Source organism: Coregonus lavaretus, assembly GCF_964263955.1.
Source record: "Coregonus lavaretus genome assembly, chromosome: 5".
Taxonomy (NCBI): Eukaryota; Metazoa; Chordata; class Actinopteri; order Salmoniformes; family Salmonidae; genus Coregonus; species Coregonus lavaretus.
Genome location: NC_139992.1, coordinates 66,664,172 through 66,682,042, shown reverse-complemented (window position 1 = coordinate 66,682,042; position 17,871 = coordinate 66,664,172). Strand labels below are relative to the sequence as shown.

Here is a 17,871-nt window from a genome sequence, read left to right as displayed (position 1 = left end):
CCATGTTTCACTAATTCAAACAGGTTCTCCACTTTCACATGGAGTTGACAGAAAGCCCATGGTAAGTTACTGGTCTCAATCAATCAATCAAATTCAATCAATCAAATTGTATTTATAAAGCCCTTTTTACATCAGCAGATGTCACAAAGTGCTATACAGAAACCCAGCCTAAAACCCCAAACAGCAAGCAATGCAGATGTAGAAGCACGGTGGCTAGGAAAAACTTCCTAGAAAGGCTGAAACCTAGGAAAAAACCTAGAGAGGAACCAGGCTCTGGGGGGTGGCCAGTCCCCTTCTGGCTGTGCCGAGTGGAGATTATAACAGCACATGGCCATTAAGGCCAGATTTTTCAGGGTCAAATAATAATCACAGTGGTTGTAGAGGTTGCAACAGGTCAGTACATCAGGAGTAAATGTCACTTGGCTTTTCATAGCCAGGCATTTAGAGGTTGAAATAGCAGGTGCGGTAGAGAGAGAGTTGAAAAGAGCAGGTCTGGGACAAGGTAGCACGTCCGGTGAACAGGTCAGAGTTCCATAGCCGCATGCAGAAGAGTGGAAACTGGAGCAGCAGCACGACCAGGTGGACTGGGAACAGCGAGGAGTCATCAGGCCAGGTAGTCCTGAGGCATGGTCCTAGGGCTCAGGTCCTCCGGGATGGGAGGGAGAGAGGGAGAGAGAGAATTAGAGAGAACATATTTAAATTCACACAGGCACCGGATAAGACAGGAGAGTAACACCAGATATAACAGACTGACCCTAGCCCCCCGGCACATAGACTATTGCAGCATAGATAGCTTTTTTAGCCTAAATGCTGGTATGTTTCTGCTCTCTTGCCAACTCATTATGGAATTGTCATGGCAAACATGTTGACAAGGAGTTAGAAAGAGAGCATTAATAGACTGGCACTCAGGCTAAAGCGTTTTAGTCTTGTTACCTGAAAAATTAACTATGAACTCAGGCACAATGAAAAGACTCCAGGGAGGAAAGTAGACACGATACAGCATAGGTTATTTAAAACATAATTGCCATGCATCAGCAGACGTTTTAGTAGCTTGTTATTTAGGCAAAATCATTTAGGCATTTCAGCGCCTCTGCATATTGCCTACTGTAGCCGACCATAAATCACATTGAAAGTCCAATTTGAGTTGCTTAGTCTGTTATCAAAATAAATAATCACAAATCAGTCTAACAGAGCAACTAAGGCTACTTGCTCTCCCTCTCTTTCGTGGACAACCATCCTGACTGGTTGCATCACCGCCTGGTATGGCAACTGCTTGGCCTCTGACCGCAAGGCACTACAGAGGGTAGTGCGTACGGCCCAGTACATCACTGGGGCAAAGCTCCCTGCCATCCAGGACCTCTATACCAGGCGGTGTCAGAGGAAGGCCCTCAAAATTGTCAAAGACTCCAGCCACCCTAGTCATAGACTGTTCTCTCTGCTACCGCACGGCAAGCGGTACCGGAGTGCCAAGTCTAGGTCCAAAAGACTTCTCAACAGCTTCTACCCCCAAGCCATAAGACTCCTGAACAGCTAATCATGGCTACCCGGACTATTTGCACTGCCCCCCCACCCCATCCTTTTTACGCTGCTGCTACTCTGTTAAGTATTTATGCATAGTCACTTTAACTCTACCCACATGTACATATTACCTCAACTACCTCAACTAGCCGGTGCCCCCGCACACTGACTCTGCAACGGTACCCCCCTGTATATATAGCCTCCCTACTGTCACTTTATTTTACTGTATATATAGCCTCCCTACTGTCACTTTATTTTACTTCTGCTCTTTTTTTCTCAACACTTTTTTTGTTGTTGTTTTATTCTTACTTTTTTTGTTTAAAATAAATGCACTGTTGGTTAAGGGCTGTAAGTAAGCATTTCACTGTAATGTCTGCACCTGTTGTATTCGGCGCATGTGACCAATAAAATTTGATTTGATTTGATTTGGACGGTTACTGTTGATTGAGGATTCGACCGGGTAGGCCTACTTTTTGCGAATGTGCTGCTGTCCATGGTGCTGAAAGGTTAACCGTACTGGGCTAAGCGCAGAAATGCCAGTGGGTCTATCAGAAATGCCTGACATACTCCCTCCAGAGTGGCTGCTCGTTGTGTGAATAGCAATGATTTATCCTCCAGTACTGCACAATAGATATCGCCAAGAGGGAGAGATCTAAAGGTCATGGCATTACCCACATAAGAGTCTACAAAATTATGTACGCTAACTAACTATTCAAATCATACTCGCCTTAGGGCGTATATCACTTATCCTACTGTAAATTATGTTCAATTTCATGACAAAATATGCATGTTGATCTGGGTTACTCATGCAGGCAAATATATGATATGATTATGGAAAGTTGAGATAAGAGTTTAAATTAATAAACGCACTAGGTTTTGCCTACTACTACAACGAAATGGTACACAAGCAACGTTATATATCAGCTCTCAACAGCAAGCAACACTAAGTTATTGAGGTAAACTAGCTTACATATATGTTATCTTAACCAATCAAACAAATTAGTATTGAGAATTTATGACCAAAATCGTATTTAAACCAGCAGCCAATGAATAACACATTTATGACATTTGTTTGACTATTACCATAATCTTGGCATGCAGCTAGCTGACTGACTACTTCTGTATGTTATACATTTCTGCGTCTCGTCCATAAGAAGGTCCACCCTGATAGGCGTGCTGAGGGGAGGTAAATAAATATAAATATGTCGACACAACAGAAAAGGAGAAAGGTGCGTGCACACATAAAAAAATGAATGACTTGATTAGGCTAATATTTTGAATATGAATATGAATATGACCGCATGCGATGATACAGGAGGGAATCAAACAGGTTACCTTATCAATGATAGATATTCAGTACGAAGTGGGTTCAGCTGCTGTCGCCATATTGGAGGCTTCAATTATTTCCATGGAGAAGGCTCTCTCATAACAAAATCTCTGCCATACCCAGCGAGTCTGGTAGAACCAACATCCTCAAGCCGCCCTTCCCATTCACATACACGAAAGTATGCTATAGCCAAGCTCCCACAACCACTGCTTGCATCACGCCTCACGCCTCGATTTTTCTGAAAAAGATGGGCTAAGTTGTCGAATGATTGGAGAAGTGTGACACATTTAGCGCGTCGGCGACACTATAAATAATGTAGACCTATACATTATGATGAGCTCGAACATGATTTATAGCCTATAAATATATGTATATTGATGAGTTTTGACAGGCCTGTGTCGCAGATAAATACATAAAAACATGTTTTGCTAGTGGGATAAAGTCAAATCATTTCTTGACTGATATATATTCAATTCTCATAGTCTTTATTTGGCAATAATCATATTACAGCCTATCTAGTCCCAGGTGATGAAGTGTTGGCTACAGTAGGCTATTTGTCTGGCGTTTCCAACGTCGGTATCTTTATTGCCACTCTGTTGACATGAATCTAACAGGTTGGAATACACTATTGGTTTTTCAGCTGAAACAATACTGTAGCAGCAGAGGGGACACTATTATGATCACAGTGATCAATAACATTCGATTCATATATCCGCTCTGACAAGGTTAAACAAGGCTACAGTAGGGCACAGTACAATTTGTGTTGAACTATATTTTCTATGGGAGATCAGACATGCCGAAAGAACAATGTTGTCAGAGGTTATATGTCACGCCTGATCCAGGGTTTGATCCATTGACATTATAAGAATAAGGTTTGATCACACAAATCTCTTAACTAGCAGGATCATAGTATTATCTGCTAAAGAGCTTATTTCACACAACAAGAATAATTCCCTTTAAAACCTAAGCCACAGTTGTTTTTTTAAATGAATAAAATACAGATCTGTAAAATCTGGTAATCCCCTGTCAAAATGACAAGATGCACATAGTACGGATTAGTCTAAACTCCATTATTTGAGTATATAAGAAGGCCAATCATAATTATTTAAATAGGACAGCTATAGTTTACACATCATGGGATTTTATGTTACCAATAACTGATCATTATTGTTTCAGGGCCCTCCAGGCATCTTCTTTCCCCTTATTTTTCCATCAGCCTTGTGATGCATCACTTTTGGAAAACAGGGACAGCTCCCACTCTGTTTTCACCTGAGAAATTAAAGATGGTAGAAATACATGTTTTTGAGAGATGTATTTAAATTACGCAGCTATCATTTCCCAGCTTTGGGCAGCCCTATGTCACAAATTCCCATCCCCTTCACTTACCATTCGTTTTTCATCCAAGGCAGGTAAAGCATCCGACAATAATCGCTAGGCGCGCCTTGATGTTGCTTTCACCCGAGCAAGGTGATTGAAGGACACACGTGTATACTTGACTAAGTCAAAAGGGTTTTCTTCTTTCGATTTAGTATTTCCCAGAGATGGACAAAAAAATCACAGGAGAGCGTGATTAACTTGTTGCCACAGTCGTCTTGTTCAGAGCATTCTGTTGCGCTTCCGGTTGTTACCGGGTACCAATGACGGCAGAGAGTCAGGGTTGTGTGCGTGATCAGAAATAATGTATGTCTGTGGTCGTGGATGTCGGGAAGAGATAATGACAGCCTACAGTTTAGCATCACTGAAATGGAGATGACATGTTGGCCTACCTGCTGTAACACATTGAAGAACATTCAAAAAGTGTCAGTCATCTCAGGAGGTTAGTGAAGTATGGAGGTAGTTTCGGATACACACAATGGGTGACTTTGGTAGTACGTTGTCAGAGTGTGTTTTTCTCATTATGATAAAGTTTAAGGCTTCACTACACATTGTCACTATAATGTGTGCATTGTCACTACAAAGTGTGCATCAATTTAAAAAAGATACCTTGTAGTACTAGAGACAGTTTCATATCATATTAGTATAAAATACCAGCTTTCTGTGTGATTTATTAGTATTTTATTACATGTTTATTAGGATGAATCTGTGACAAATAAGAAAGCAGAGAAATGCACTTATCAAGAAGTGTGGATATTGCCCTCTGTCGTTCTACCCCCAAAATACCCCCAGACTATATGCTTCCAAGTGTTCTGATGGCACCTGGTGGCTGCAGGCAGCATTGTTCAGGGATCAAATGCACTTTGAAATCCAATGCACTGCACTTTGTACATATCATTCATCTATGTGCTGAAATACAGCAACCATCAATTCTGTGTTTCCAGAGAAAAACGTTTTATTTTATTGAATGTCTTGGTAGTTTTCCATTCAACATGAGAGGATCTGTTTAGTCTGATCCTGACTGGAGGTTTGTGAGTGAAGGGAGCACATATAGATTGGTGTTAGAATTGGGATAAATTTGGGTAAATTACAATGATGCTACTTTTTCATTAACTTCATTTAGATGAATCTCTACAGGTTTTATTTTCTGGGTAAATTCATTTTGTTGCCAAATGGGCCCACGCTGATGTATGACTAACAAACCGCTGTGTGACATTTACAGACTTCCCTGTTAAATGTTTTTCCCAGGAGCCTTTTTTCATTCAGGGCACATTGCTGGGTTCAAGTTGCTATAGCACAGTTGGCCAGTGTGTGAGTTTCCACCCTAACCCACTTCTCTGAATCATCATTAACTGCACTGACTCGTTCAGTAATTTCTAGAACATCAGTGCTCAAAGAAAGGGATCCTGATGGAGTGCCAGCTAGCCAGACAATGGGCGCGTTCCCCTGCCCAGGCATTGCTGACGCATGCCAGATCTTACAATACCTGGATAGCTATTTTACTTATCAGCTAACCGCATCATATGTTATAGCAATCTGTCAGTTGACGACACAGTCGGTGATGTGGCATGCAACCATTCGTTGATGCATGCAACGTCTGAGCAGGGGGACGTGACAAACGTGTCCCGGACTGAGCTAATACATCCCTGGGCAGCACAGCATGCATCATGGGAAAGCAAGTGTTTGAAGGGACACTTTGAAACATGTTGTGATGAGTGTGATCTCAACTGCTTTAAATGTTCCAAATCATTTAACTGATTCACGCTCTTAAAAATAAAGGTGCAATTTGGAACCAAATAGGGTTCTTGAGAGCGATGCCATAGGGAACCATTTTTTGGGTTCCGAAGAACCATCAATGGGATGTTCCTTTAAAGACACAATATAAATATCAAGAGCTCCAAAGAACCATTATTGGTTATACAAGGATCCAGCATAAAAAGTTCTACAAAGATCTATTATTGGTTTCACAAGGAACCAGCATTAAAGGTTCTACAAAGATCCATTATTGGTTACACAAAGAACCAGCATAAAAGGTTCTACAAAGAACCCTAACCCTAACCCAACCCTTTGTAGCATGGCATTGATGGTTCTTTGTAGATCTCTAAAAGTTTCTGTATATAACCTAAATCAAATGGTTCTTTGTCTACAAAGTCTACAATCATTTGACAGCAGACCACACACACATGCATATCTATAATGAATTGGACAAGCGATATGTCAACAACTTACTGAAGATTTGCATGTGGTCTGCTGTAAAAGGATTGTAGACCAAGACAATGACTGATCCTAGTCTGTCAGGAACATGAAGTCAACAGAATGTCTGACAAGAGATATGGAACAATAATGGATAGAAAGTTCATGTTCTTAGATTATGTAAGACTTCCACTCTCCAGAGGCTTTCCATCCACATAACCCCTGAGCACAATGGTTGGCGTTGGAAACACAGGGTCCTGGTAAACAAAACACACATACAATACAGAGAAAAAGTGAATGAGTAAAGAGTGAGTGAACCATGAGAATAAATGTCCCAAGTGAGTGTACAGACATTTAACCTTTTGAACATCCATATAAGCTTATCGAGGTGCCTTTGCTGGGTGGACAGAATGCAAAGTGAATTAAACGTTTTTCAAATTCTAAGAATTCAAAGTGAACAAGAATCTAATTGTAGAGCCCTGCACTAATGGCTCACAAAAAAAGTAATGAGTGTTCCAAAATGTCATAACAACAATTCTTATTTCATTTACCTCATCAACCACAAACAACTGTGCTGGAACCTCTTTGAAGAGAAATTAAAGCAGGAGAATGGTTCCGAAGACCATCTGGCCTGAAAAACAGAATGAAACATGTTAATTCATCGCATCTCCTATATTGTTATTGAACATTGTTTTAACTTTCCCTGCTCAAGAGTGAATAAGCATCCCCAGTTGCGCAACCTAGCTCGCCCACCACCCAACTATCATAGACAAATCAGTGGAACCCAAGCAGCTGCCCACTTCAGACTGAACTTTAAGAGTAATAATATAAAACCACTTACCTGCTTTCTCCACCTCTGTTCGGGCAGCCACCTAGCAACTGGGCACATGATGTCTTCAGTGGACTCTTTGGGGTCTTCTCAACTAGGTTGACTGCCATTTTACGCAGATTGGTTATCAATAGCTTGTCCACGTCCTTGTGCATGAGTGCTGTCATCTCCTCCAAAAGCTAGAGAGTGAGAGAGGAGAGAGAATAAACCATAAATTATGTAAATCCATGCTGTTCATACATTCTGTAAAATTATTCATCTACTGTATTTTATTCAGGAACTAAATTAGATTAATGAAATAGGCCCTCAAAATACCAGACAAATATGTCAAATCCACCACAAAGACATATAGTAACAGTTGAGACTTTCTAATAATGAATTCCATTATATATTCTGTAAATACATTCTGTAAATGAATTCATTAACTAAATGAGATAAATGAATAAATAGGTACTTAAACAAAATACCCGTCAAATATGCTATTATATTTTACTCGCAGTAATGGCCGCTGTTTGTCAACACTACTAGCTACATTTCTCAATGGTAGCAAGAGGCGCTCGTTGGCCCATAATATAGGCGTGGCATTGCTGACTAAAAAGTGAAAAGATAAATAACCGGACAACCTACTTATGAATCACTGATTCACATATGAAACAAGAATTACCAAGATGACTATCTATCTAATAGGTCAATAAATTGTGTCCCTTCCCCAATATTTTCACGTTGATATGTTATAGCTACCATCATGCATGATGCTAGTACAGAAAGAACAATGAGGGTTAGTTATACAAAGCTTTGATGCTAGCTAATGTAAATAGTTAGTTAATAGATAGTTAGTTCTCTGACTTGGCACGAGGATACCAAGCTTGGTAGATAGCTAACTTAGATAACATAGCAAGCTAGCTATTTAGCACCATGCACGATGTGATGTTAGCTAGCTAGCTATGTTACAGTGCATTCTCTGATTGTCAGTGCTCTGTTTGCTGTGACTGGCTATGTATGCTACCTTCACTGGGTACACACAAGGTAAAACACAACACATAGAATCATAGAATACGCTCATGGTGTATCTCTATTCACTCTGCACCAGGTGTTCATTTTCTGACCACCTCTTCTCTATTTTCAGGTGACATCTTTGAAAACTACTGAAAGAACGATGACCTGGCTACATTTGTTTTACTTCTGTTTTGGCATCAGTATAATAACAACTTGTCCTCTGGAGTGTTTTGTGACTCGAGAGGTACAGTGCATTCGGAAAGTATTCAGACCCCTTGATTTTTTCCACATTTTGTTATGTTACAGCCTTATTCTAAAATGGATTAAATTGTTTTTCCCCCCTCATCAATCTACACACAATACCCCATAATGACGAAGCAAAACCAGGTTTTTATACAGTCAGGGAAAAAAGTATTTGATCCCCTGCTGATTTTGTATGTTTGCCCACTGACAAAGACATGATCAGTCTAGAATTTTAATGGTGGGTTTATTTGAACAGTGAGAGACAGAATAACAACAAAAAAATCCAGAAAAACGCATGTCAAAAATGTTATAAATTGATTTGCATTTTAATGAGGGAAATAAGTATTTGACCCCTCTGCAAAACATGACTTCGTACTTGGTGGCAAAACCCTTGTTGGCAATCACAGAGGTCAGACGTTTCTTGTAGTTGGCCACCAGGTTTGCACACATCTCAGGAGGGATTTTGTTCCACTCCTCTTTGCAGATCTTCTCCAAGTCATTAAGGTTTCGAGGCTGACGTTTGGCAACTCGAACCTTCAGCTCCCTCCACAGATTTTCTATGGGATTAAGGTCTGGAGACTGGCTAGGCCACTCCATGACTTTAATGTGCTTCTTCTTGAGCCACTCCTTTGTTGCCTTGGCCGTGTGTTTTGGGTCATTGTCATGCTGGAATACCCATCCATTACCCATTTTCAATGCCCTGGCTGAGGGAAGGAGGTTCTCACCCAAGATTTGACGGTACATGGCCCCGTCCATCGTCCCTTTGATGCAGTGAAGTTGTCCTGTCCCCTTAGCAGAAAAACACCCCCAAAGCATAATGTTTCCACCTCCATGTTTGACAGTGGGGATGGGGTTCTTGGGGTCATAGGCACCATTCCTCCTCCTCCAAACACGGCGAGTTGAGTTGATGCCAAAGAGCTCTATTTTGGTCTCATCTGACCACAACACTTTCACCCAATTCTCCTCTGAATCATTCAGATGTTCATTGGCAAACTTCAGACGGCCCTGTATATGTGCTTTCCTGAGCAGGGGGACTTTGCGGGCGCTGCAGGATTTCAGTCCTTCACGGCATAGTGTGTTACCAATTGTTTTCTTGGTGACTATGGTCCCAGCTGCCTTGATCATTGACAAGATCATCCCGTGTAGTTCTGGGCTGATTCCTCACCGTTCTCATGATCATTGCAACTCCACGAGGTGAGATCTTGCATGGAGCCCCAGGCCGAGGGAGATTGACAGTTATTTTGTGTTTCTTCCATTTGCGAATAATCAGCTGTTGTCACCTTTTCACCAAGCTGCTTCGCGATGGTCTTGTAGCCCATTCCAGCCTTATGTAGGCCTACAATCTTGTCCCTGACATCCTTGGAGAGCTCTTTGGTCTTGGCCATGGTGGAGAGTTTGGAATCTGATTGATTGATTGCTTCTGTGGACAGGTGTCTTTTATACAGGTAACAATCTGAGATTAGGAGCACTCCCTTTAAGAGTGTGCTCCTAATCTCAGCTCGTTACCTGTATAAAAGACACCTGGGAGCCAGAAATCTTTCTGATTGAGAGGGGGTCAAATACTTATTTCCCTCATTAAAATGCAAATCAATTTATAACATTTTTGACATGCGTTTTTCTGGATTTTTGTTTTGTTATTCTGTCTCTCACTGTTCAAATAAACCTACCATTAAAATTAGAGACTGATCATTTCTTTGTCAGTGGGCAAACGTACAAAATCAGCAGGGGATCAAAAACTTTTTTCCCTCACTGCACATTTTTGCTAATTTATAAAAAATACAAATCTGACATATTCATAAGTATTCAGACCCTTTACTCAGTACTTTGTTGAAGCACGTTTGGCAGCGATTACAGCCTCAAGTCTTCTTGGGTATGACACTACAAGCTTCGCACACCTGTATTTGTGGAGTTTCTCCCGTTCTTCTCTGCAGATCCTCTCAAGCTCTATCAGGTTGGATGGGGAGCGTCGCTGCACAGCTTTTTTCCGGTCTCTCCAGAGATGTTAGATCGGGTTCAAGTCCGGGCTCTGGCTGGGCCACTCAAGGACATTCAGAGACTTGTCCCAAAGCGACTCCTGCATTGTCTTGGCTGTGTGCTTAGGGTCGTCCTCCTGTTGGAAGGTGTACGTTCGCCCCAGTCTGAGGTCCTGAGTGCTCTGGAGCAGGTTTTATCAATGATCTCTCTGTACTTTGCTCTGTTCATCTTTCCTTCAATTCTGACTAGTCTCCCAGTCCCTGCCGCTGAAAAACATCCCCACAGCATGATGCTGCCACCACCATGCTTCACCGTAGGGATGGTGCCAGGTTTCCTCCAGAGGTGACGCTTGGCATTCATGCCAAAGAGTTCTCCCATCTCCACAGAGGAACTCTAGAGCTCTGTCAGAGTGACCATTGGGTTCTTGGTCACCTCCCTGACCAAGGCTCTTCTCCCCCGATTGCTCAGTTTGGGCGGGTGGCCAGCTCTAGGAAGAGTCCTGGTGGTTCCAAACTTCTTCCATTTAAGAATGATGGAGTCCACTGTGTTGTTGGTGACCTTCAATGCTGCAGAAATGTTTTGGGTACCCTTCCCCAGATCTGTGCCTTGACACAATCCTGTCTCAGAGCTCTACGGACAATTCCTTCGACCTCATGGCTTGGTTTTTGCTCTGACATGCACTGTCAACTGTGGGTGTATGCCTTTCCAAATCATGTCCAATCAATTGCATTTACCACAGGTGGACTCCAATCAAGTTGTAGAAACATCTCAAGGATGATCAATGGAAACAGGACGCACCTGAGCTTAATTTCGAATCTCATTGGAAAGGGTCTGAATACTTACATAAATAAGGTATTTCTGTTTTTAATAATTTAACCCATTTTAGAAGAAGACTCTAATGTAACAAAATGTGGAAAAAGTCAAGGGGTCTGAATACTTTCCGAAGGCACTGTATCTAAGTTCGCTATCTACCAAGCTAGTCTGCTAGTTACACCAGGTGTGACAGTTTGCTGTACACCGCAGTAACAATATTGGCTAGCTAGTAGACAGCTAACGTTAGTATGTTGATATAACCAAAGATACTTGTAACTAGCTAGCTAACTAACGTTAACTAATAACTACTGGCAGGACTCGACATGAACACTTGTCCTCTTGGCCGGGACAGGTAAAACATTTTTTGGGGACAAGAAGAATATAGATTTAAGTTGTCCGAATGGACAAGTAAAAAAAAAAAAACACACAACAAACACAATATCAAACAATTCTTCTGATCAGAATTAGATCAGAAAGGCCAACATTGGAATAATTTTCAAATCTCTTTTTCATATAAATAAATAAAAAAGCCTACATGTCAAAGTGTAAGTGATATGCATATTGGTTACAGCCTCATGTCCAAACCGATGCTGACATGAGGGAGGCGCCAGAACTTTAATGAGACTTTTAATTAAATCAATATACACTAAATGCCAGTCATTTCTGACAAATATAGGCTTGATTCTGTCGACATAGGCTACTCGAGGCACAGTTTGTTCAGATCAAATGGTCACAAGACCAGAGAGTGAAGGACCGTGCCTGTTGCGCACCGCACATCACCTACCTTGAATCTGAGTGGAGGGGGTCAGCATTTTGAAACTATACGGAACAAAAATATAAACGCAACATGTAGAGTATTGTTCCCATGTTCCATGAGCTGAAATAAAAGACCATGCACACAAAAACCTTATTTCTATCAAATTTTGTGCACAAATTTGTTTACATTCCTGTTAGTGAGCATTTCTCCTTTGCCAAGATAATCCATAATCCTTACAGGTGTGGCATATCAAGAAGCTGATTAAACAGCATGATCATTACACAGGTGCACCTTGTGCTGGGGACAATAAAAGGCCACTCTAAAATGTGCAGTTTTGTCACACAACACAATGCCCTGTTGCCAGCCCTGGACCTCCACATCCAGCTTCTTCTCCTTTGGGATCGTCTGAGACCAGCCACACCCAGACAGCTGATGAAACTGTGGGTTTGCACAATCAACAGCCTGATCAACTCTATGCGAAGGAGATGTGTCACGCTGCATGAGGCAAATGGTGGTCACACCAGATACTGACTGATTTTCTGATCCATGCCCCTACCTTTTTGTCCCAGGGATGAAGGGATGCCCTTAATTCTGAGCCCTGGAGGGAATTATTTTATAAAGACATATTTGGTTGCAATTGTAATGTTGCAATATTTTATAGGCTACCAAGGGTAGCCAACCATCCTCCAGGAAAGCTGTAAACGGGCAGTGTTGTATTTTGAGACAGGCTTGAATATGCATAGATGCCAATAGGCAGTGTAGCCTACATTTTTGTCTGATTCTCTATGGTAAAAAAGATGGTAATGCATTTTATTTTGTAATGTGGTTCCTTGCATCATACAATGATGTAAACATTGTGTTACAGACCCTTTATTTTTTATTTTTTGACAAGTGACTTGAGCTTTTGGACAAGTAAAAATCTATCCTACTTTTCCAAAGGACAAGTGGCTGAAAGGGATCATTTCAAGCCCTGACTGGTTTCCTCTTTTGTCTGTGATATAACATGATCTACGTTACTGTGCTCCACCAAGTCAGATGAGTTAGCTAGATATACTGTTTACTGACAAATTACTGACATTCAGGAATATCGTTTTAAATAAATGAGGATAAATTACGCTAGATGAATCTAGCTAACTTTGATACTCGACAAGAATGTCTATCAGATTATGATATAGCTATGCTGCAATTTACCTTAGAGGATCAGATGAGAGCGGGACATAAATCACGTATCCACAGTTTTTAGTCATGCCGTAAAAAAAAGCACAACAGGTGTTTTGGAGTCAAGTGATGACATGCTATGTTGACCTACCACCAAGACTTAGAAAAGCATTATGAGTTTATAGGCAGATGAAATAAGTTAGTTAGAACATGTTGCTGGGCATTGAACATCAATATGATGTCTCAAGGAGAAATCATAACTTTCCATGCATCTACAGTGCCTTCAGAAAGTATTCACACCCCTTGACTTTTTTTTCACATTTTGTTGTGTTACAGCCTGAATTTGAAATGAATTAAATGTAGATTGTTTTGTCACTGGCCTACACACAATACCCCATAATGTCAAAGTGGAATCATGTTTTTCAGACATTTTCAGTAAGTATTCAACCCCTTTGTTATGGCAAGCCTATATAAGTTCAGGAGTAAAGATTTGCTTAACATGTCACATTGTCACACCCTGATCTGTTTCACCTGTCTTGTGCTTGTCTCCAACCCCCTCCAGGTGTCGCCTATTTTCCCCATTATCCCCAGTGCATTTATACCTGTGTTTTCTGTTTGTCTGTTGCCAGTTTGTCTTGTCTCGTCAAGCCTACCAGCGTGGTTTTTCCCCCTGTACTCGCTCAAGTCCTTGTTTTTTAGTTCTCCTGGTTCCGACCTATTCTGCCTGCCCTGACCCAGAGCCTGCCTGCCTGCTGTCCTGTACATATCTGACTCTGACCTGTCTGCATCTGGGTCATATCCTGAGTTGTGTTACACATACAGTAAGTTGCATGGACTCACTCTGTGTGTAATAATAGTGTTTAACTACCTCATCTCTGTACCCCACATGTACAATTATCTGTAAGGTCCCTCAGTTGAGCAGTGAATTTCAAACAGATTCAACCTCAAAGACCAGGGAGGTTTTCCCAATGCCTCACAAAGGGAACATACTGGTTGATGGGTAAAAAAAACAGACATTGAATATCCCTTTGAGCATGGTGCAGTTATTAATTTTCACTTTGGATGGTGTATCAATACACCCAGACACTACAAAGATACAGGCGCCCTTCCTAAATCAGTTGCCGGAGAGGAAGGAAACTGCTCAGGGGTTTCACCATCAGGCCAATGGGGATTTTAAAACCGTTAGAGTTTAACCTCTTAAGGATCGGACCCTTTTTTTTTTCAATTTCCGCCTAAAATAGACCTGAAACAAGGATCTGCAAATTATTGATACAATTTGAAAGGAAACACTTTGAAGTTTGTGGAAATGTGAAATTAATGTAGGAGAATATAACCCAGATCTGGTAACAGATAATAAAAAATAAATATAACAAAAATTGTTCCATCATCTTTGAAATGCAAGAGAAAGACCACAATATAATATTGCAGTTTAGGCGCAATTTAGATTTTGGCCACTAGATGGAGGCAGTGTGTGCAAAGTTTCAGATTGATCCAGTGTTTCTGCTTTGTTTCTCTACCGCATTTGATTTTTTTTTCTGATAATTTTTTTCTGACCTAAATTTCCTCAGCTGACTTGATCACACAGTGGGGAATGTATAGATTTCTTTCATAATGGAATAATTGATACCAACACATGACCAAAACTCTATGAACAGTCAGCTAAAGCTGTGCATTTCTCTGATCTTCTTGCCCAAATGACTTGCTATGATAACAATAGCCTAACCTTTTTTGATACTCATGATTACCACCATTCTACCAAAACACTTTAACAATTTGTTCTTTTACTACTCTAGATTGAGAATGGTGATGGGAAACCGTTGCTTGCTTCACAAAAGGTGGTTGGAGAAGTCAAAAGTTCGATAACATCAGCCTCTTTTAATTTCATCAATTCGATAATAGGTATGGAATAATAGGTAAATTGGTGTTTACACATTAAATTGCTTGAGCATCATGTGTTTCAATGGCACAACAGAATAGGAGGGGGATAGATGCAATGACACCCTTAAGAGGGGAGCACCTGTTGCATGTTAAAGTGGGCCTGCCTATACGATGATCGATCATGTCACCCAATAAGATAAGCCATTTCCATATCGTTCAGAATATGCAGGATCCCAGAATTTTCTGGGAATAGAAAACCTCATACCTCAGCCATAGTGAACAGCCCCTGGGTGGTTGTTCTCTGCATGATCATATGACTACTGATGATACCTTTATTTTTTTACTTTACCCTTCTTTTGCCCTTCCAACGTTCTCTCAAAGTTGCAGGACTCAAACATTTCAGTCAATTAAATTAAACAAAATATTACAAATATATATATGTATTTGAACTATATGTACATGTACAGTGGGGAAAAAAGGATTTAGTCAGCCACCAATTGTGCAAGTTCTCCCACTTAAAAAGATGAGAGAGGCCTGTAATTTTCATCATAGGGACACGTCAACTATGACAGACAAATTGAGAAATCCAGAAAATCACATTGTAGGATTTTTAATGAATTTATTTGCAAATTATGGTGGAAAATAAGTATTTGGTCACCTACAAACAAGCAAGATTTCTGGCTCTCACAGACCTGTAACTTCTTCTTTAAGAGGCTCCTCTGTCCTCCACTCGTTACCTGTATGAATGGCACTTGTTTGAACTTGTTATCAGTATAAAAGACACCTGTCCACAACCTCAAACAGTCACACTCCAAACTCCACTATGGCCAAGACCAAAGAGCTGTCAAAGGACACCAGAAACAAAATTGTAGACCTGCACCAGGCTGGGAAGACTGAATATGCAATAGGTAAGCAGCTTGGTTCGAAGAAATCAACTGTGGGAGCAATTATTAGGAAATGGAAGACATACAAGACCACTGATAATCTCCCTCGATCTGGGGCTCCACGCAAGATCTCACCCCGTGGGGTCAAAATGATCACATGAACGGTGAGCAAATATCCCAGAACCACACGGGGGGACCTAGTGAATGACCTGCAGAGAGCTGGGACCAAAGTAACAAAGCCTACCATCAGTAACACACTACGCCGCCAGGGACTCAAATCCTGCAGTGCCAGACGTGTCCCCCTGCTTAAGCCAGTACATGTCCAGGCCCGTCTGAAGTTTGCTAGAGTGCATTTGGATGATCCAGAAGAGGATTGGGAGAATGTCAAATGAAACCAAAATATAACTTTTTGGTAAAAACTCAACTCATCGTGTTTGGAGGACAAAGAATGCTGAGTTGCATCCAAAGAACACCATACCTACTGTGAAGCATGGGGGTGGAAACATCATGCTTTGGGGCTGTTTTTCTGCAAAGGGACCAGGACGACTGATCCGTGTAAAGGAAAGAATGAATGGGGCCATGTATCGTGAGATTTTGAGTGAAAACCTCCTTCCATCAGCAAGGGCATTGAAGATGAAACGTGGCTGGGTCTTTCAGCATGACAATGATCCCATACACACCGCCCGGGCAACGAAGGAGTGGCTTCGTAAGAAACATTTCAAGGTCCTGGAGTGGCCTAGCCAGTCTCCAGATCTCAACCCCATAGAAAATCTTTGGAGGGAGTTGAAAGTCTGTGTTGCCCAGCGACAGCCCCAAAACATCACTGCTCTAGAGGAGATTTGCATGGAGGAATGGGCCAAAATACCAGCAACAGTGTGTGAAAACCTTGTGAAGACTTACAGAAAACGTTTGACCTGTGTCATTACCAACAAAGGGTATATAACAAAGTATTGAGAAACTTTTGTTATTGACCAAATACTTATTTTCCACCATAATTTGCAAATAAATTCATTAAAAATCCTACAATGTGATTTTCTGGATTTTTTTTCTCATTTTGTCGGTCATAGTTGACGTGTACCTATGATGAAAATTACAGGCCTCTCTCATCTTTTTAAGTGGGAGAACTTGCACAATTGGTGGCTGACTAAATACTTTTTTTCCCCACTGTATGTTGGATGTGTAAATATCAAAATTGCATGATTTGTCATTTCATACATTTTTCAGGTTTGCCTTGCTCCTTGAACCAGGCAGGCCTTCCCCTTGACATTTTGCTACTGGTTTTGCTAACATCTATTACAGGTAGGTTCTGTATGGTGACGATTGTGATTAACTGCTTTGATGGTACAATGAATTTAACTCAACAGCTAACATTGTGCTGTTCTGTTTATTCCCTGCAGACTACTCTATCATCTTGTTGATAAAAGGAGGGAATCTTTCAGAGACCAAAAGCTACCAGTCACTTGTACGTAGCGCTTTTGGTTTCAGCAGATTTTGGGATCTGTCTTTGCAGTTCCTATAGTTTCTATAGTCTTTCATTGGTAAGTCTTGAATGGAGATTTCATTTTTAAGGAAATCTGAAATACGCACAGTACCAGTCAAAAGTTTGGACACACCTACTCATTCAAGGGTTTTTCTTTATTTTTACTATTTTTTACATTGTAGAATAATAGTGACGACATCAAAACTATGAAATAACACATATGGAATCATGTAGTAACCAAAAAAGTGTTCAACAAATCAAAATATATTTGAGATTCTTCAAATAGCCACCCTTTGCCTTGATGATAGCTTTGCACACTCTTGGCATTCTCTCAACCAGCTTCATGAGGTAGTCACCTGGAATGCATTTCAATTAACAGGTGTGCCTTAAGTTAATTTGTGGAATTTCTTTCCTTCTTAATGCGTTTGAGCCAATCAGTTGTGTAGT

The 17,871-nt window shown here is 40.9% G+C and overlaps 1 long non-coding RNA gene across 1 annotated transcript in view; it reads right to left on the bottom strand.

Annotated features, from left to right (window-relative positions):
• Positions 1 to 6,962: 6,962 nt before the first annotated feature.
• LOC311129753 overlaps positions 6,963 to 17,871 on the bottom strand; it is a 73,121-nt gene continuing 62,212 nt past the window's right edge. Inside the window, exons 2-3 of the long non-coding RNA XR_014613306.1 lie at positions 7,254 to 7,420; positions 6,963 to 7,043 (exon numbers count right to left, since the gene is read on the bottom strand). This is a non-coding gene — a long non-coding RNA (uncharacterized lncRNA). The remainder of the gene's footprint in view (positions 7,044 to 7,253; positions 7,421 to 17,871) is intronic.